Source organism: Nicotiana tomentosiformis, chromosome 2 (genome assembly GCF_000390325.3).
Source record: "Nicotiana tomentosiformis chromosome 2, ASM39032v3, whole genome shotgun sequence".
NCBI classification, from domain to species: Eukaryota; Viridiplantae; Streptophyta; class Magnoliopsida; order Solanales; family Solanaceae; genus Nicotiana; species Nicotiana tomentosiformis.
Window position 1 is genome coordinate 81284001 of NC_090813.1, and position 21349 is coordinate 81305349.

Genomic DNA, 21349 nt, shown 5'->3' on the forward strand with positions numbered 1-21349 from the left:
TTTATTTTTTTCTGGGATTTAGAATATGTGGACAGGGAAGGCTCAATAGAATTAGAGGGCTAACCTCAATTATTCTAATAAGGGGCATTAACTTCATTTAGTAAACTTCATATAATGAGATAAAGGATTTATTTTCTAATCAAGAAATAAATCAAACGGGATAAAGAGAAATATTTGATTAAGGATAACATAATTGAAATTGGAAAGTAAATTCGTAAGAATAGGAAAAATGAATAAACATACGTAGTGCCGCAGTGGAGTAAAAATCATAATCTAAAGGAGGTAAATATGCTAACAAACAAGAGATAAAACAGTTTTTTAGTCTTTCAATCATCTGAATAACCTCAACTAAATCCTAGCAAACAACCTAAAATTTGAAATCTTTAATAAATAATAGCTATATATATATTATAATATTATTATACTATATAATAATTGTAAGTTTGACTTAAATATTTTGAGGCCTAAAAGCAATTAATGCCTTTCTAAATTACTTTCAAGTTTTTGCTGTTGTAGATATGTTAAAGAACTTCTTTGATGGAAAAGGAAAGCTGAAAGTCTCAGATGTGAAAACACTGTTGGAGGTTTTGGAAGGGTCATATCTAAGCATGGAAGGTGAAAACTTACTAGACGATACACGATTGTTTGTTTACATGAAAAACGGATAGAGTTGAATTTATACGCAGTTCTAAGGATACGTAGTATAAATTGGTACTAATTAGAAAAGATAAATAAATGTGTACTGAAGTTAATTATAAAGGAGATGAATGCAAACCGGATGAACTAGTTAGCCTAAGCATTCAAATTTAATCACCTCCAAATTGGGTGAAGAACAATCGATAGAAGAAACAATATGACTAAAATACCAACAACCAAAGAAGGACAGTATCAACACTATTTTCTTGTATATAATAGAATGAATGTGTGTGCCAATCAATTTTCTCTTACAAATGATAACCACTCTTAATATTGTGAGGGAATTCCATATTGGATATGATTAAAAATACATAGTGGAGATCCCATGATAGATTAATTAATTAGCTTTTCCTTGATTTTAACCGAGATTCTCTCCCTAAGTGTGGCTATAACGGCTCTTTTGTCCCTTGGCTCGATTTCGATCTTGGCCGGTCTTGGTATGGGTCGATCTCTGGATCTCGAGTTCGATATTGACCTGAACTCGATATTGATCGGTCTCTAGATCTCGAGCTCGATATTGATTGGTCCCTGGGTCTCAAGCTCGATAAACTAACTTCTCATCACAGCTCAATATTATAATGAGGACCCTCGACCCATCATGTTCCGATCTAGATTAATCACACAAATAGCAAGCTCGATTTTCACCGTATACAAATAGTACCCTCGTTTCTCAGAAAGAAGATGGCGAGAAACGATATGATTTTTCAACCTCTGACTAGACGAATGCTGACTCCTGTGGCGAGTGCTATTGTGACGTATGTGACAAACGTCCCGTCGGTCCAGTTATCAAGGCATTAAATGCGCGTCAGTCGATGGTTGAAGAACTTATTCTTGGGAGGTGTGTTATTGATTCCGACTTTAAGGTAAAGAAACCCTCATCGGTTGCTGGTTGATGTGATCTTGCATCGAGATATATATGCTTGATATCCAAAAACCTTCTTGATTTGGTGAAGAAGGATTGCAATTGGGAAAACAAAGAGATCGTGATACCGGAACTGGAGGGAGTGATCACTACCCACATGGAAGAGTACTTGAGTGTTTACACTTCTCCTTTCACGCTGGGTCCCCTCGATCCGGTCATCATCGATTTTTGCAAGAAATACCAGGTGACTCTCGGCCAAATTCATCCTTCTTTCTGGAGGATCGTGATCTTGCTCCGTTTCTTTGTGAGCAAAATTGACGGGCTTACCTTCACCCTCGACCACCTCATAAGATTATATAGCCCTCGACTTTACCGAAGTGGGATGATAAAGCTTCAACGTCGTGCAACCAAGGCGTTCACCTCGAGTATAGATGAAGACAGAGATCAGGACTGGATGGGTCGGTTTGTTCGAGTGAAGACCTCGGACCGGATCCTGACCGAGAGCATGCCATTTCCTAAGAAATGGAATATGAAACGTAAGTATGATCCCGTTTTAAATTTCTTTTTGTTGTTTTACTTCTACATCCTTTTTTTACTAGTGTTTTTATTGATGCAACCGTTGCTTGGATGCCGGGAGTAGTTTTCCACCTCGAAAACTGGGTCAGGAGCCTGGTTTCAACGTCAACATTTGCCGAGCACGCATTGCACGATTTTTCAAAGGGACAGTGGGAGGCCCGTACTCATGGTAAGCTTTCATCTTGGCTTACCGATTTATTTATCGTTCGAGGTGACATGTTTATCCAAAGCATGGGTTTACTTATTTTCTCCCTTTGCAGGTCTCGGAAAGGATGCAACTATGAGGCCCCCATCTGGTGGTGAAGAAGTTTTACCGCCTGTCTCAAAATCGGCAAAGGAAAATAAGTGAAAATGGACCTCGGACTCTAACGGCCAAAAACTTTGGAAGAGGACAGCCCGTAAGCCCAAGGGAAACATAATCCCATTGACTATGGAGTTAGCTCAAAGACTAGAAGAAGAAGAAGAAGAAGAAGAAGAAGAAGAAGGTGGTTCTGAGCTGGTGGCCCGTGCGCGAGCTGGTTTCGATATTTGTAAATCTTCGAGATCGATGGGGACAGATTCCGCTCCACCTAGGTTCAGGGAGCAGACTTCGACCCAAGTTCCTGAGCCGAGGGGGACCGTGGATGTTTTGCCTCAGGGCAAAAAAGATTGTCGAAGAGGCGGTCGACGCCGGTGCAGAAACTGAGTTTTAGACTCCCTAAGATGGAGGTTGCGTCCCAAAAAACTTACTAGGGACAATAGAGATCGGGGATTCCCCCTCGTTTCCTCGATTTTTGCAATCGATGATACGTGACGCCCAGGCCGTGGAGGTTTATCATAGGGAGGGAGCCCATTGAGAGGAGGATCCTTTCCATCATTATTTTGTTGGGGTAGAAGATGCCACCGATCTGAGTTATTTGGAGGCTCCGAAGAAGAGCTCGGGCAAGGTATGAGTTCCTTGTCTTTTCAATGAAGCTCAACAGACCCTGAATTGGGTAAGTTCATTTTCTTTTTGTCAATTTTCGTGCTTTTATTTTCTTTCCTCGTATAATTTCTTCCTTCTATTTTTGTAGGCTTCTACACTTTATCACGAAGCTTTCTTCCGATCCCGGGGAGAGCTGAACCGGTATGAAGCCGAAAATCAAAGGCTTACCGAGGAGAGAAATGCCTTCAAGCTTATCAACAAGAAGAGGGAGGAAGAAACAAAAGGACTTCGGGCTGAGTTAGAAGCGGCTAAGAAAGAGCAGACCGATTTGTCCAAGCAGGTAAAAAGAATCTTTGAAGTTTATGACACTCTTTCGGGCGCAATGGCTAACAGTTCGGTCCCAAAGGTTCAACAAAAGCTTGATGTTATCTGGTAGCTTCGTGTTGAAGTGGGCACAGTGAAAGTTGAGGCCGATGAGTTGAAAAAGAACATGGATCGCCTTGCATCAGAAAATGAGGTCGCCTGAGCTCAACTGGCTTCGACTGAGACCCAACTACAAAGTTTGAAAGAGAAAACATTGGTGCAAGCCGAGAAAATCAGGGAGTTCCAGTCTTGGTTGGGTTCAATAACTTCTGATTGAGAGAGACTGGCCATAGAGCTTGCAGCGGCCAAATTAGAGGTCGATATAACCATGGCTAATGCAGATGCCATGGTGGCCGTCTACCGGTCTGATGCTAAAGCTGATCAGGTTCGAGCGAAGGAGGTTGCCGAGGCTGCTCAGGCTCGAGCAAATTGGGTTGCCGAGCATGATAAATGCGAATCTCAGAGAGAGACTCTAGAGGAGATACACAATCGTGGATTCGATCTTACAGACGAGATCGAGAATGCTAAGGAGCTTGAAGTAGAAGCCAGAGTGTTGGCCTTTCCAGATGATGATGATACCAGGAGTATGAACGGATCTGAAAGCGAAGGAGGCCTCTAGGGCGAAGATGCTACTCCTGGAGAGGACTAAGTCCGTTAGTATTTTTTGTCTTTCTTTTAAGACCGTTTTGGTCTTTTGTAGAAAAACGTGATCGGGCCAAGGTGCCCTTGTAAATGATTTCTGGTACATATATATATATATATATATATATATATATATATATATAAACATTCTTTCTTCTATGGCTTCTGAATCTTTTGCTTTTCTTGTTAATTTATACAAAGGTCAAAAAGTACCTTAGCATGGGATAATTACTTGAAGGTCCGATTGAATATTCGAACTCAAATGTTTCTTATAGGTAGTCCCAGAGTGAATGTTCGAACTCGAACTGAGGTAGCTTTTAGACTTGACGAATTGATGTCAAGTGAAATGATTTGCTCGAACTCAAAGCAAAGTAGCGCTTAGGCTTTGCAGTCGAATGAGAATGATTTCTCGAACTCGAATTAGTGTAGCCCTTAGGCTTTACAGTCGAGTGAGAGTGATTTCTGGAACTCGAAATAAGATAGCCCTTAGGCTTTACGATCGAGTGAGAGTGATTTATCGAACTCGAATTACGGTAGCCCTTGGGCTTTATGGTCGAGTGAAAGTGATTTCTGGAACTCGAACTATTGAAGCCCTTAAGCTTTACGGTCGAGTGAGAGTGATTTCTCGAACTCGAACTAAGGTAACCCTTTGGCTTTACAGTAGTGTGAGAGTGATTTCTCGAACTCGAACTGAGGTAACCCTTAGGCTTTACGGTCGAGTGAGAGTGATTTCTCGAACTCGAACTGAGGTAACCCTTAGGCTTTATGGTCGAGTGAGAGTGATTTCTCAAACTCAAAGTACGATAGCCCTTAGGCTTTTCGGTCGAGTGACAGTAATTTCTAGAACTCGAACTAAGGTAGCCCTTAGGCTTTACGGTCGAGTGAGAGTGAATTATTGAACTCAAATTGAGGTAGCCCTTAGGCTTTACGGTCGAGTGAGAGTGATTTCTCGAACTCGAACTGAGGTAGCCCTTAGGCTTTACGGTCGAGTGAGAGTTATTTCTCGAACTCGAACTGAGGTAGACTTTTGGTGTTATGGTCGAGTGAGAGTGATTTCTCGAACTCGAAATAAGGTAGCCCTTAGGCTTTACGGTCGAGTGAGAGTGATTTATTGAACTCGAAATAAGGTAGCCCTTAGGCTTTACGGTCGAGTGAGAGTGATTTCTCGAACTCGAAAAAAGGTATCCCTTAGGCTTTATGGCCGAGTGAGAGTGATTTATCAAACTCGATTACGGTCGAGTGAGAGTGATTTCTCAAACTCAAACTGAGGTAGCCCTTAGGATTTATACATAGTCCCCGATTCGGGGTTATAGTTTGAACTTGAATCAAGATATCTCTTGGGCTTTGTAGTCGGTTGAGAATTTGCTTGAACTTGAAGCAAAATAGCCCTTAGGCTTTATATTTATCTCGTTGATTTTTCGGACGGTAGTCCCCGATTTATGGGGGTAATCATTCAAACTCTGGCCAAGGTCGGACTTTAAGCATGTTTGCATAATAGATCGCTCTTTATAGGTCATTATACATGCGTACATATTTTGTGCCGGGGCTTGAGCAAACTATGCGGGCATGGTTCATTTGACCATTTGGCCTTTACAAATATTTTCTATCGAGACCCTGTTGCCATGAAGTAACGAGCTTGCCCAACCTTAATATTTGAAGGCAATGCCCCCCAGTATTCAAGGTTGATTGTAAAGAGGCCTCAGATACTGTTGGATTGATCTAAGTTAGTACGATCAATGGTGAACTCATTAAAAAGCTCGCCGAAAAACCCATTTAGGACAAAATCGGTCTAAGGGAATCCATCCTTGTTTCTTCTCGAACACCTGCAAGGGTTAGTTTCGAAATACAAATGAACATGGGAGGGTCGTACCTTAGCAGTAGTATCATTTTAGGTGCGATACATTCCAATTGCTCAGTAGTTTTTTGCCATTTATCATACCGAGCTTGTACGATCCTTTTCCGACGATTTCGAGAACCTGATATGGTCCTTCCCAGTTTGGACCCATTTTCCCTTCATTCGTATTTTGGGTCTTGAGGGTGACTTTTCTTAGCACCAAGTCCCTGATGTTAAAATGTCGAAGATTAGTTCTTCAATTGTAGCACCTTTTGATCAGTTATTTTTAGGTGGCCAATCGGACGAGAGAGGTTTCTCGTCTTTCGTCCAACAATTATAGGCTTGTATTCATGGTCTTATTATTCGACTCCTCTGTTGCACATCAAAACTTGATGCTGGGTTCTCTGTCCTCGAACGGGATCAGAGTTTTGGCGCCATAAACTAATGAGAATGTGTTGCTCCGGTACTGGATTTCGATGTCGTGCGATATGCCCATAGGACCTCGGGTAGTATTTCTTTCCATTTTCCTTTGCCGTTGGTTAGTCTCTTCTTAAGATTTTGGATAATAGGTTTTTTGGTCGATTCAGCTTGTCCGTTCCCGCTGGGATGATAAGGTGTCAATAGGATCCTTTTGATCTTGTGATCTTCAAGAAATTTAGTTACTTTGCTGCCGACGAATTGTTTTCCATTATCACATAATATCTCGGATGGTATCCTGAATCGACATTTGATATGGTCCAAAATGAAGTCTATCACTTCCTTTCTCTGACTTTCTCGAAAGCCAATGCTTTAACCCATTTAGAGGAATAATTAGTCATAAATAAAATAAACCTGATCCTTACCTGGGGCCAGGGGGGCAACGATGTCCATTCCCCATTTCATTAAAGTCCATAGAGATAGGACTGAGTGGAGTCGTTCCCCAGGTTGATGAATCATGGGTGCATGCCTTTGGAATTTGTCGCATTTTTGAATGAACTCCCTTGCATCCTTGTCCATATTGGTCCAATAATATTCTGCTCTGATTATTTTGTGGACCAATGAATCGGTACCAGAATGATTTCCACAAGTGCCCTCGTGAATTTCACATAGGATGTAATCGGTATATCCTGGTCCCAAACATATTGCCAATGGTCCATCGAACGTCCTCCTAAATAGCGTTCCATCTTTGAACAAGGTAAACTATGCTGCCTTTGTGTGTAGGGCCCTCGATTCCTTTGGATCTGATGGAAGATTCCCATTCTTGAAGTACTCTATATATTTGTTTCTCCAATCCCGGGTTAAACTTATGGAGTTTATCTCGGCGTGACCTTCTTCGATTACCGATCTCATGAGTTGTACGACAGTCCCCGAGTTGAGTTCGTCATCTTCAATCGATGAACCCAAGTTTGCAAGAGCATCGGCCTCGTTGTTCTATTCCCGAGGTACATGTTGCAAGGTCCATTCCTTAAATGGATGTAGAGTCACCTGCAATTTGTCCAAGTACCTCTGTATTCGATCTTCTCAAACTTCAAAAGTCATGTTAGCTTGGTTTACCATGAGGTGGGAATCACACTTAGCCTCTACGACTTCCGCTCCCAAGCTTTTAGCTAGTCCGAGACCTACAATCATGGCATCATATTCGGCCTCATTGTTAGTTAATTTTGTCGTTTTGATAAACTGTCTAACTACATTACCTTTGGGTATTTTAGTACGATACCTACTCCGGACCCCTTCGCGTTTGAGGCACCGCTCGTAAAGAGATTTGTGATTTGTACTATTTTTGTAAGATACCTAGTCTAGACCCCTTCACGTTTGAGACGCTCAATTTTATAAGTAGTTCTTTTTCAATCTCGGGTTCGAAGGCCGGTGTAAAGTCAGCCACGAAGTCCCCCAAGATTTGAGATTTGATGACGGTTCGAGGTTGATACTCAATATTGTATCCACTGATTTCTATGGCCCATTTGGCTAATCGACTCGAAATCTCGGATTTGTGAAAAATATTTCGAATAGGATAAGCTATTACAACACATATTGGATGACACTGAAAATATGGTTTTACTTTCCTAGAGGCGCTTATTAAAGCAAGTGCTAATTTTTCTAAGTGTGGATATCTAGTTTCGGCATCATCTTGGGTCCGACTAACATAATAAATATGGAATTGCGTACCTCGTTCTCCTCGAACCAGAACTCCAATTACCGCTATCTCCGAGACAACTAAGTACAGGTAAAGTTGTTCGTCTACTTTCGGGATATGAAGCAACGACGGGCTTGATAAATTCTGCTTTAATTCGTCCAAAGCATGTTCGCATTCCAGAGTTCATGCAAAGTTGCTATTCTTAAGTAGTGAGAAGAATCGGTGGCTTCTATCTGAGGACCTCAAAATGAATCGTCCTAGGGCGGCTATTACTCTCAACCTCACCATAAGAAACAATAGAAATGGCACGACATCACCCTTCGTGCATTAACTCTCTCTCATAACATGGCACAACATCACCCTTCGTGCTTTTACTCTCAACCTCACCATAAGAAACAATAGAAACTGCACGGTATCACCCTTCGTGCATTATCACTCTCCCTCACCAAGACAATGAACAATAACAACATGGAGATAGAAATATCAAGAACAAGCCTTACTTCAACATTCAATTCCACATTACTAACCTCAACCTTAAGTCAATACTTAATCGATACCAATTTCCGTAAAACATAATAAGAGTTGTTCAACATAATGAATAGGTAGTCTTATCATGAACAGTATGATCAAAGAATACCACGATTACAATAATACGACTCACTCGCACGTCATGACCTGACGACAACATATAAGTACTCGTCACCTCACCTATACGTTGTACTCAACATACAAACATTGCATAAATTTAGATTTCCCAAACTTTTCCCCCAAAAAGTCAAAAATCGACCCCGGGCCCGCTTGGTCAAAATTCGAGGTTCGGACCAAAATTCATTTACCCATTCACCCCCGAGCACATATATAAAATTGGTTTTGGAATCCGTACTCAATTTGAGGTCTAAATTCCCAAATTTCAAAATCCCTTATTTCTACCCAAAAGTCCCCAACTCTACCATGAAAACCTTAGGTTTTAGGTTAAAAATTTATAAAATGCAATGGAAAATTGAAAGAATGTGGTTTAGAATCACTTACCAACACTTTGTGGAAGAAAATTCGTCCCGTTAGCCTCTGCACGACCTTTACATTATCTACTACCGTGATGTCCTCGATAGCTTTGATTTTATCGGGGTTGATCTCGATTCCTCGATTGGACACCATGAAATCAAGAAACTTGCCCGAGCCGACCCCGAATGCACATTTTTCGGGGTTGAGCTTCACATTTTTTAGTATGTCAAAAGTTTCCTACAAATGCTTTAATTGGTCCTCTGCTCGGAGGGACTTGACTAACATATCATCAATATAAACTTCCATTGATTTTCCTATTTGTTTTTCAGACATTCGGTTTACTAGGCATTGATAAGTTGCACTAACAGTTTTTAGACCGAATGGCATTACATTATAACAGTAAGTACCGTACTTAGTGATAAATGAGGTATTTTCCTAGTCCTACGGGTTCATATGTATTTGGTTGTACCCGGAGTTGGCATCGAGAAAACTGAGAGTCTCGTGGACGACCGTGGCATCGATCATACAATCGATATTTTGCAAAGGAAAAGAATCCTTAGGGCATGCTTTATTCAGATCTTTATAGTCTATACACATTCTAAGTTTGTTTCCCTTCTTAGGGACTACCACCACATTTGCTAGCCATTCGGGGTATTTTACTTCTCGAATGGATCCTATTTTAAGAAGTTTGGTTACCTCGTCTTTGATGAAGACATCTTTGAACTCAGACTTGGGCCTTCTTTTTTGCTTTACCGGAGGGAATTTCTGATCCAAGCTTAGTTTATGAGTGGTGATTCCCGGTGGGATTCCTGTCATGTCAAGATGGGACAAAGCGAAACAGACCATGTTAGTTATAAGAAATTGAACAAGTTTTTTCCTAAGCTCGGGACATAACCTCGTGCCCAGGGATACCTTTCAATCGGGCAGATGTTCGATTAGTGTGATTTGCTCCAGTTCTTCGACCGTTGATTTGGTAGCATCAGAATCATCGGGGACCATGAAGGATCGAGGGATCCCATAATCATCATCTTTGTTAGTCTCCCGCTTCTCTAGTTTGGTTGAGGCTGGCGTTTTTGATTACTATTTGGTACCCCATTTTTCCTTCGAATTAGATCCCTTTGTCGATGAGAGTGATGATATCGGAATCACTTTATCGATGGCAAACATTTCTTTTGCGGCTGGTTGCTCTCCGTAGATTGTTTTGATTCCCTATGGTGTTGGGAGTTTTAGAATCTGATGAAGGGTAGAGGGTACTACTTTCATGTTACGTATCCATGGCCTCCCGAACATGGCGTTATATCTCATGTCACCTTCGATGATGTGGAACTTCGTTTCTTGGATGGTCCCGACCACGTTAATTGGCAGAATTATCATGCCCTTAGTAGTTTCACGTTCCATATTTAATCTGTTTAGTACCAGGGTTGCGGGCACGACCTGGTCCTCTATACCGAGTTGTTCTACGATCCTCGATCGAATGATATTGGTCGAGCTACCTCGATCAATTAACACACGCTTAACTTGAGTTTTATTCATAAGTACAGATATTACCAGTGCATCGTTATGGGGCTGCATGATTCCTTTCGTGTCTTCATCACTGAAGGATAAGGTTCTTTTAGGTATGTAGTCCTGAGTTCGAGATCACTTCTCTCTTATGATCGACATCTTAGTGCGTTTAAGCACCGGTCCCTGGGGGCATCGATTCCTCCGATGATCATGTGGATGATGTGTTGTGGCTCTTCTTGTTCTTTTTGTCTATTGAATTCTCTGTTTTTGAAATGGTTCTTGGCTCGGTCACTTAAAAACTCTCGAAGGTGCCCTTCATTGAATAACCGGTCTACCTCTTCTTTCAACTGTCTGCAATCTCCCGTTCTGTAGCTATGAGTGCCATGATACTTGCACATTTGATTGGGATTTCTCTGGGCTGGATCAGACTGTAGAGGTCGAGGCCATTTAGTATCTTTGATGTGTCTGATAGCCGATACAATGGAGGATGCATCAATGTTGAAGTTATATTCTGATAACCATGGTGCTTCGTTAGGTTCGGTGTGCCTGTCAAACCTACTCTTGTTCATCATCCCTCAAGACCCTTGGCCTCGATCACTTTTCCTTTTGTTTCGTACGGGGTTGCGTCCCGTTTTGCCACCTCTACGATCTTCATTATACGACTGGTATCGGTCCCTGTTCGACCTTGGCTCTCGGTCGCTGTCCCTTATAATAATGGACCCAGAAGCCAACTGGTTGTCTTCGACTCTAATCTTCGATTGATATCAATTGTGTACATCGGCCCAGGTAACAATTGGGTACTCGATCAAGTTTTGCTTCAACCATCGTTTAGCCATCGAGCTTCGTTCGTTTAGCCTTTGGGTGAAAGCTCGAACGGCCCAATCATCCATGACCGGTAGTAGATCCATTCGTTCCATTTGGAAAAGAGATACAAATTCTCTTAGCATTTCGTTATCTTTTTACCTTACCTTAAAAAGATCCGACTTTCTGGTTTTGACTTTTATGGCTCTGGCTTGCGCTTTTACGAAAGAATCTGCAAGCATAGTAAAAGAATCGATAGAGTTAGGCGGTAAATTATGATACCATATTATTGTTCCCTTTGATAGGGTTTCACCGAACTTCTTTAATAATACGGATTCGATCTCGACATCTTCTAGATCGTTCCCTTTGATGGCACATGTGTAAGAGGTGACATGTTCATTGGGGTCGGCCGTTCCATTGTATTTAGGAATTTCAGTCATGCAGAACTTCTTGGGGGTCGGTTTGGGAGCCGCGCTCGGGGGGGAAAGGCTTTTGCATGAATTTTTTGGAATCCAAGCCCTTCAATTCTGGTGGTGCCCGGGGATCTGATAAACCCTGAAGTTATAAGTTTTCACCTTTCGATCGTTTTCTTCAATCCTCCTTTCTCCTGACTCTATTCATTTTGTCAATTCCTCGAGCATCTTAATAATTTCGGGATTAGTCCCCGATTCCTGCTCATTCGACCTTACTACAGCTGGCCCCGTTTTGTGGGTTACTTCTTGGGGTGGACCGGGCTCGATCCTGCAACTAAGCTATCACTACTTGTTGATCTTGCAACATTTCAAAAATCATACGGAGGCTGATTCCGTTTTCTCCATCATTTTGTGTATTTTGAATTGCAGATTGGGTTCCACCATGAATGCATTTTTCTGGGACGGAACTTTGATTCGCCTCAATGGTCACATGTAAATTAACGTCAATTGGAACTACGACTCGAGTTCCAATAGGGTCGATGGGTAGCCTTTCGTCCTCAGGCGTCAGGTTGTTATTCTCATCTTGAATGCCAACTTCGTTATCGATATATAAGGCCATTAATTGATATTTCATCGTTTTAACTTGAAATCAAAGGCACTTCCAAGAGCAAGTGTAAAATAGTGTATTTCACAGAGATTCGTACAAAATAACCACTATTATCCTTAGCCCCACGGTGAGCGCCAAGCTGTGTTGTCCCAAGTAAAGTTTAGTTTTTAAGATTGACAAAGGAAGCTCAGGCATGAACCGGGTCCATCCCTCAGGTCCATCCCTAGTATGCATAGACACGGGCAGAATTGAGTATGTGGGATGCACGTGAAGGAGATATGTTTAATTGGTAGAATTAATATCTCCTGATTGAAAAGGGTTGCATAATTGATAAGTAGAAGGACTCCTTAATCAAAGAGAACACTATCCAAGATAAGGGAGGAATTAGAGGTTGAGATCTACTAGAACTCTTCCACCAAGGAAGAGTAGCATTAGAACTCTAGTTGTTTCTTCATCTACTGACTCTATAAATCGCAGGATGTTCTCATTCTACATGTGACGCACAAAAGCAGAAGTTAAATGTGAATTGAGAGAAAAATAGCAAGGCATTTTGCAAGAAGTTCGTGTGTGATTCAAGTGTGCGAACCTGAAGCTACATGAACCAAATAGAAGAACCAGCTCCAAGTGTCTGTCTTTTATTCTAGTTCAATTGTAGTAGGTGTTTTCATATTGTACCTTTCAGCTTTATCTAGAGGCAATTGTAATAGGTACTCAGAGTATTCAAATTAGAGTTAACTTGAAGTTGTCGCAGCAGTTAGAGGCTGATTTCCACAACGGGATTAGAGTTAATCCTAGGTTTACAAAAGTGTTTTGTAAATGCAGTTTTTGGCTCAGTGATTTAGTGGAGAGTTTGGGAAAATACTACTAGAAAGTAAGTCGTGGTTTTTTCACCTTTTGAGCCAGGTGTTTTCCACCCAAATTACTTGTGTTCTTTAATTTCTACATTTATTAGTCTGTAACAGTAGTATAAGGAACACATAGAAGAATCATGCCCTTCCATAATCCGTGAACGCGAAAAATTGGATACCACAAAAATCACCCCACCCTCTTGTGTGGTATTGACGTATAAAACATCAATTGGTATCATAGGAGGTTATCCTTGAAGAGGCTAACATCTTAGGAGAAAATCAAGATGTGTGCACCACCTGGGAACTGGGAAGAACAATCAACTGCCAGGCCTCCACTCTTCAATGTCCAGTACTACTCCTGGTAGAAGAACAGAATGAGAGACCACATAATTGGAGATGACTACGAGCTATGGGACATTGTTACTGATGGTCCTTTGGCTACCATGAAGAAGACTGTTGAATGAGTAGATTTGCCAAAGACAAGAGCTGATTGCACTGCTGAGGACTTGAGATAGTGGGAGAAGAATGCTAAGGCCTAGAAATGGCTTGTATGTGGACTTGGTCTAGATGAGTATAGCAGAATTCAAAGTTGTACTACTACTAAGGAAATTTGGGACACCTTGCAAATGGCTCATGAAGGAACTACTCAGGTAAAGACGTCCAGAGGTACTTTACTATATTCTCAATATGAGAATTTCTCTATGAAGGAAGGAGAGACTATCCAAGATATGTATACAAGGTTCACCACACTAACTAATGAACTGAAGTCTTTAGGAAGGACTCTTCTTGAAGAAGACAAAGTTGAGAAGATTCTGACTAGGGTTCTACCAGTTGCTTGGGAAAGCAAAATCACTGCAATTGAGGAATCTAAGAACATTGCAACTCTTAACCTGGATGAGCTGATTGGAAATCTCACTGCCTATGAACTTAGAAGGAAGACCATGAAGATGGATGTGCCCAAGAAGGAAAGGAGCTTGGCACTCAAAATCACTGAAGGTGCTGATCTGGAGGAAGATGAAATGACTATGATCACCAAGGACTTCAAGAAATACCTTATGAGAGGAAAATATTCTTCAAGAGGTGGAAATTATAACAAAGCAAGGGTTCCTGAAAAAATGACCAATGAGGGATGCTACAAGTGTGGGAAGACTGATTATCACATCAAGAACTGCCCTCAATGGTAAATTGAATAGAAGAAGGAAAGATCTAAACGAAGGAACAGGAAGAAGGAATAGGTTCATCCCAAGAAGAACAAAGGATCAACAAAGGCTATGGTTGCTTCTTGGGGAGAAAGTTCAGATGAAGAATCAGACGATGAAAACGGAGATGAACAAGCACTTATGGAAATTGGAGAATCAAATGGGGAATCTCATGAGGAATCTGAGGTAAGTATAATTCATCTCAAAAACAAGATTAAGTTTTTGTCTAAAGAAAAACTCTATGAATTATTGCTAGATTTCATTGATGAATCTGAGGTAATAAATAAAGAAAAAGAACAGTTGTCTAAGTATTGTGCGATTTTAAAAGCAAAGTGTAAGAACCTGGAACTCAGAGTTAGTGAGATTGCGAGTGAAATTACTGCTCTGAAGAACCAGGTTCATAGATTTGAAGCAAATGTTCTTCAGTTAAAATCTGAAAATCTAAAACTGAAACTAGGAACCGGTAAGAAGACAGTTGATCGCACACAACTCACTTTAGAAGAAAATGTAGGCAAACTTAATGATGAGTTGTATAGGAAGGATGAGCATGTAAGAGTTATAAAGGAGGATCTAGGTAAGGTCAAGCATGAACTAGATAGAACTAGTAAATGGAACAGGTCCTCCGGTGCTTTGTTATGGCTACAGGAACATCACAGTAGCAATAGAAGAGGACTTGGCTTTGGGAATCATCTACCTAAGTGGGATCCTAAAAGCAAGTACCTCACTCTTCCTGAGAACAAGAGTTTTACTCACTTTGGTAAGACTGGTCACTATAAAAGTGAATGTAACGCAAAAGAAAGGGCTAGTCAAAAGAACAAAAATTTTGTTCAAGGGAAGAATTGGTTATCAAGTTGGGCTAAAAAGAATTCAATTCATCCTTTTCCTTATAGAAAGGGACCCAAACTATTTTGGGTTCCTAAGACTAACCCCTGATTTCCTTTTGCAGGTCCAAGTAAATGGGAGCAGCCAAATATGGTACATGGATAGTGGCTGCTCAAAGCACATGATAGGAAACAAGAACCAGTTCCTTTCACTTGAGAACCTCAAAGGAGGAAATGTCTCCTTTGGAAATGGGAAGAAAGGTGAGATCATTGGGGTTGGTAAGGTAGGTAAGACTGACTCTCACTCGATTGAGAATGTCTATTTGATAGATGACCTAAAATACAGTCTAATTAGTGTATCACAACTGTGTGATAGAGGTAACTTGGTAGCATTCACCTCTACTAAATGCTTTGTGATTAATCTTACCACTGACAATATTGTTTTGCAGGGAAAAAGAGTGAATAATATATACATTATAGACCTGTCCACACTCTCAGAAAATGAACTAACTTGCTTAAGTGTGATGGACAGTGATCCCCTCCTTTGGCATAAGAGACTTGGACATGTAAGTCTAAGTCAACTCAACAAATTAGTCTCTAAGGACTTAGTGATAGGAATGCCTAACATTAAGTTCAAGGAAGACAAAGTTTGTGAGGCTTGTGCAAAGGGGAAATAGGTAAGATCCTCTTTTAAATGCAATAAAGTGGTAAGTACCACTAAAACAATGGAACTGGTTCATATGGATCTATATGGTCCAATGAGAACATTAAGCAGAGGTGGTAAGAAATATGTGATGATGCTTGTTGATGATTACTCTAGGTTTACCTGGACATTGTTCTTAACATCTAAAGATGAAGCATTTGACATGTTCACTTATTTTGTTAGAAAAAATCAGAAATAACTAGGTAATCAACGTGCATCAATTAGGTCTGATCATGGCACTAAATTTGAAAATGCTCAATTTCTGAATTTTGTGATGAGCATGGCATAGATCATAACTTTTCTGCTCCTAGAACTCCACAACAAAATGGAGTAGTTGAAAGAAAGAATAGGACACTTGAGGATATGGTTAGAACCATGCTTCTTTCTAGTAAACTGACTTATAGCTTCTGGGCAGAAGCTATAAATACTGCATGCTATATCATAAATAGATGCATGACTAGACCTCTTATTGAGAAGACTCCCTATGAGTTGCTTAAAGAGAGAAAACCAAATATATCCCATCTTAAGGCATTTGGATGCAAGTGCTTTGTGCACAACAATGGTAAAGACTCCCTTGGTAAGTTTGATCCCAGAAGTGATGAGGGAGTATTCTTGGGATATTCTTCACATAGCAAAGCTTATAAAGTTTATAACAAAAGAACTATGTGTGTTGAAGAAAGTGTTCGTGTGGTTTTTGATGAAACTAACATTCTTTCTAAGAGACAGGAACATGATGATGAAGCAATTGGGTTGGTTAGAAACTTAAATGAAACCACAGCCCAGACTGAAGCTACACTGGAGGAAGGAACAGGTTCATCCATCCCGAGCAACATGACAGGAGGAATAGAACAAAGAGGAAATAATTCTCAAACTTCAGTGGAACCTGTCCCTGAACCTGTTCCGCAATAACAAAATGCTGAAGGAACATCAAGGGAAAACCAGTTGGTTGTGAAACCTTACAAGTATCAAAGTTCTCATCCCATTGAGAACATAATTACTGATCCAACCTCTAGAATCAAAACCAGATCTTCATTAAAGTATCTTTGTGCTTTTGATGCTTTCTTATCTCTTATTGAACCTAAAAATATTGCTGAGGCTTTGCAGGATACAAACTGGGTAAATGCAATGCAAGATGAACTCAACCAATTTAAAAGGAGTCCAGTTTGGTATCTGGTACCAAGACCCTTGGGCAGATCAGTAATTGGCACAAAATGGGTCTTTAGATATAAGCCTGATGAGAATGGAACAGTTACAAGGAACAAGGCAAGATTGGTGGTTCAAGGATATAGCCAAGAGGAGGGCATAGACTATGATGAAACCTTTGCTCCAGTTGCAAGGTTGGAAGCAATAAGACTCCTCATAGCTTACATGGAATTCACCCTTCACCAGATGGATGTCAAGAGTGCCTTCCTCAATGGCTATCTAAAGAAAGAAGTGTTTGTCAAGTAACCTCCGGGGTTTGAATGCAAGGAGAATCCTGATCATGTGTACAAACTTGACAAAGCGCTTTACGGGCTCAACCAGGCGCCAAGAGCATGATATGAAAGATTATCAAAGTTTTTGCTTGGTCATGACTACAAGAGAGGTAAAATTGACAATGCTTTGTTCTTGAAAGAAAAAAGTAAAGATCTCTTGGTAGTTCAGATATATGTTGATGATATAATTTTTGGAGCAACTACTGATAAGTTAAGTAAATATTTTGCTAAACTAATGGGGAGTGAATTTTAAATGAGCATGATGGGTGAGCTTAATTTCTTTTTAGGCTTACAAATTAAACAAAATCCAAATGGAACTATGATCCATCAGCAGAAATATGTAAAAGAGTTGCTTAAAAAGTTTAAAATGGAAGATTCCAAAGAAATTGACTCTCTTATTGCAACAACTACAAAGTTGGATATAGATGAACCTGGTTCATCTGTCGATCAGAAGTTGTATAGGGGAATGATTGGCTCATTGTTATATCTCACTGCTAGTAGACCTGATATTGTTTTCAGTGTAGGCCTTTGTGCAAGATTTCAGGCAAATTCGAAGGAGTCTCACTTGACTGCTGTCAAGAGAATTTTGACATATCTAAAAGACACCACTGATCTTTGTCTTTGTTATCCAAAAGGTAGTAATTTCAATCTTGTGGAATATGCTGATGGTGATTATGCAGGTTTTTTTGTAGATAGAAAGAGCACCTCAGGTATGACACACTTTCTTGGCTAATGTCTTGGGTCTTGGACCACCAAAAAGCAAAATTCAGTGGCCTTATCTACTACTGAAGCTGAGTATGTTGCTGCTTCTTCATGTTGTGCTCAATTGTTGTGGATCAAACATCAATTAATGGACTTTGGAATTGATGTTGGTTGTATCCCTATTTTTCGTGATAGCACTAGTGCAATTAGTATGACCAAAAACCGGTTTCATCACAAGAGAACTAAGCACATAGATGTTAGGCATCACTTTTTGAGGGATAACTATGAAAAGGGATTGATCACTGTGGAATATTTTGCTACTGACAAGCAAATAGCTGGCATCTTCAAAAAAGCCCTAAGTAGAGATCACTTTGAAAGGAACAAGTTAGAATTAGGGATGATTAAGATCACCTAAAAGGACCAGTTCAGAGTTCACACCGAAAAAAAAAATTTAAAAACAAATGATGAAAAAAAAAAGAAAAACAAATAAAATGAAAAAGAAAATTGGTTAGAAAATCTGAAAATTGTGTATATGATTAGATTAATTTTTGCTCAGTCTTATACTTTCAATAGTATACTCTTGTTCCATGTGTTAAAATGAATATATCTAATTATATTTTTTCTATTTTGGCAAATTTAGACTTACACAAGAGTATTCTCAGTGAAGAACCTGGTTCATCAAGATTACATGGTATGTTTTCTACACTCTGCATAATTTAAAATAATAATATTTGGATCATAAGTAGAGTCCTACCTAATTCCAAAGATCTTTTGAACTTATCCGTTACAAGTGAACCAGTTCCGTTCAAAGATTCCTAACCAAATTAAACTATCTAGATTCTAGGGAAAGACTCCACCGTCTTTTCAAAACTAAAATTCAGTTTGATTAGGCTTCCACACCTACTATCATCCCTTCCACCACCCAACCTCTAAGAAAAGAGTAAATATGCTTGCTCACAAGCTTGTTGCGGGGAGAGAACAAATCAATAAAATAAATGAAAATAAATTGAAAGCGGGTAAGGAAGAAGAACCCCAGAAATCTGATGAATCATTCAAATCTGCTACTGAGGGGGAAGAAACAGTTTCTTCTGAAACCGAAGAGGTATCTTCTGGACCTAAAGTCATTTCTGAGACAATTTTTGAAGTTGATACAAATTTGGAGAATAGTCATGTACTAGTATGGTCTATGGCAGACGTTGAATGTATTGAATCTTGAGGAATTGGTGGTAAAAATAAAAAAAAGAAAAGAAAAAGAGAGCAAGGTTGTTCGAAGTGCTGTGAGGGGAAAGGGTAAAAGAGTGGTTGATTCTTCACCCAGTCCCGTGAGTTTAACCAAAGACACAGGTGCAATGGTTGTTTGGGGAGAAAAATATGCTGGAGTAGAGGAGAGTGTAAAGAAAATAGGGGGAAATGGGTCTGGCAAAGCCACTGAAAGGCTGGTTCAACTTGGGAAAAATATAGATGAACCTATTCCATCTGAACAGGAAACCCTTGCAAACCTACTGAAGAGAGTGACTCAAAGTTATAATCCAAAGAAGAAAGGGAGGTTGGTACAAACAAGGATCACTTTGGGAAAATACGCTGGTTGCTTGTGACTATGAGGTTCATGCCACTCCTAATGAACCTGGTTCATCCAAGAAGGTACCAGTCAATAGCAAGGTCAGAGCCTTGGTACAGGAGAGTGGGGCAGAGGATGCTGAGATTGAGAGGATGAAGAAAAGGTTGGCTGGGGTGGAGACTGAGAGAGATGCTCTCAGAACTGAGCTGGCAAGAGAAAATGAGAAGAATGATGACATTCTTCAGGATATGCTGAAACTCCTCAAAACCAAAAACCAAGCACCCAATTCTTCCCAACCTTAAGCATTCTAGCCTAGTGTAGATCAACCAGTGACCCAGTTCGGGATTTGTTTTGTTTCTTTTGCTCATGTTTCCAGTGTTTTTATTTCTTCTTATGCTTTGTGGTAGTATCTTATCAATCATCAATGAAATTCACTGTCTTTTGCTCTAACTGTATGTTTATATTTATTTGATGGTTAAAATTCTTAGCTTGATCTATGATGATTAATCCATGATTGCATTTGAAGTTGCCCCAGTGTCCATGAGTAAGTTTTAAAATTTGGATATCTCATATTTTTTATGCAACTTTTTGATGATACCAAAAGGGGGGAAAAGTGGTGTTTTACACTTTGAACATTGATATTTATAACCTAATGAACCTGGTCCTTGATGATAAGTGATAAAAAGGAAAAATATTTCTAATATTGTGTTGGCGTGGAGCTAAGTTGAAACATGCCTAATCTTATGAAAAGCAAAGAGTTTGTCATCATCAAAAAGGGGGAATTTGTTGGCCCAAGTAAAGGTTAGTTTTGAAGATTGACAAAGGAAGCTCATGCATGAACCAGGTCCATCCCTCAGGTCCATCCATTGTGTGCATAGACACGGGCATAATCGAGTATGTGGGATGCACGTGAAGGAGATAAGCTTAGTTGGTCGAATTAATATCTCCTGATAGAAAAGGGTTGCATAATTGATAAGGAGAAGGACTCCTTAATCAAAGAGAACACTATCCAAGATAAGGGAGGAGTTAGAGGCTGAGATCTACTAGAACTCTTCCACCAAGGAAGAGTAGCATTAGAACTCTAGTTGTTTCTTCATCTACTAACTCTATAAATCGCAGAATATTCTCATTCTACATGCGACGCACAAAAGCAGAAGTTAAACGTGAATTGAGAGAAAAATAGCAAGGCATTTTGCAAGTAATTCGTATGTGATTTAAGTGTGCGAACCTGAAGCTACATGAACCAGATAGAAGAACCAACTCCAAGTGTCTGTCTTTTATTCTTGTTCAATTGTAGTAGGTGTTTTCATATTGTACCTTTCAGCTTTATCTAGAGGCAATTGTAATAGGTACTTAGAGTATTGAAGCTTGAGTTAACTTGAAGTTGTCGCAGCAGTTAGAGCCTGGTTGCCACAACGGGATTACAGTTAATCCTAGGTTTACAAAAGTATTTTGTAAATGCAGTGTTTGGCTCAGTGATTTAGTGGAGAGTTTGGAAAAATCCTACTGGGAAGTAGGTCGTAGTTTTTTCACCTTTTGAGTCAGGTGTTTTCCACGTAAAATACTTATGTTCTTTAATTTCTGCATTTATTATTCCGCAACAGTAGTATAAGGAACACATAGAAGAACCAGGTCCTTCCATAATCCAAACACGCGAAAAATTGGATACCACACAAATCATCCCCCCCCCCCCTTTTGTGTGGCATTGACGTATAAATATCAAACTG

At 40.1% G+C, this 21349-nt stretch overlaps 1 pseudogene; it reads left to right on the forward strand.

The window, feature by feature from the left end:
- Positions 1 to 21349, forward strand: part of LOC117279477 (alpha-farnesene synthase-like) — a 51189-nt pseudogene that overhangs the window by 19644 nt on the left and 10196 nt on the right.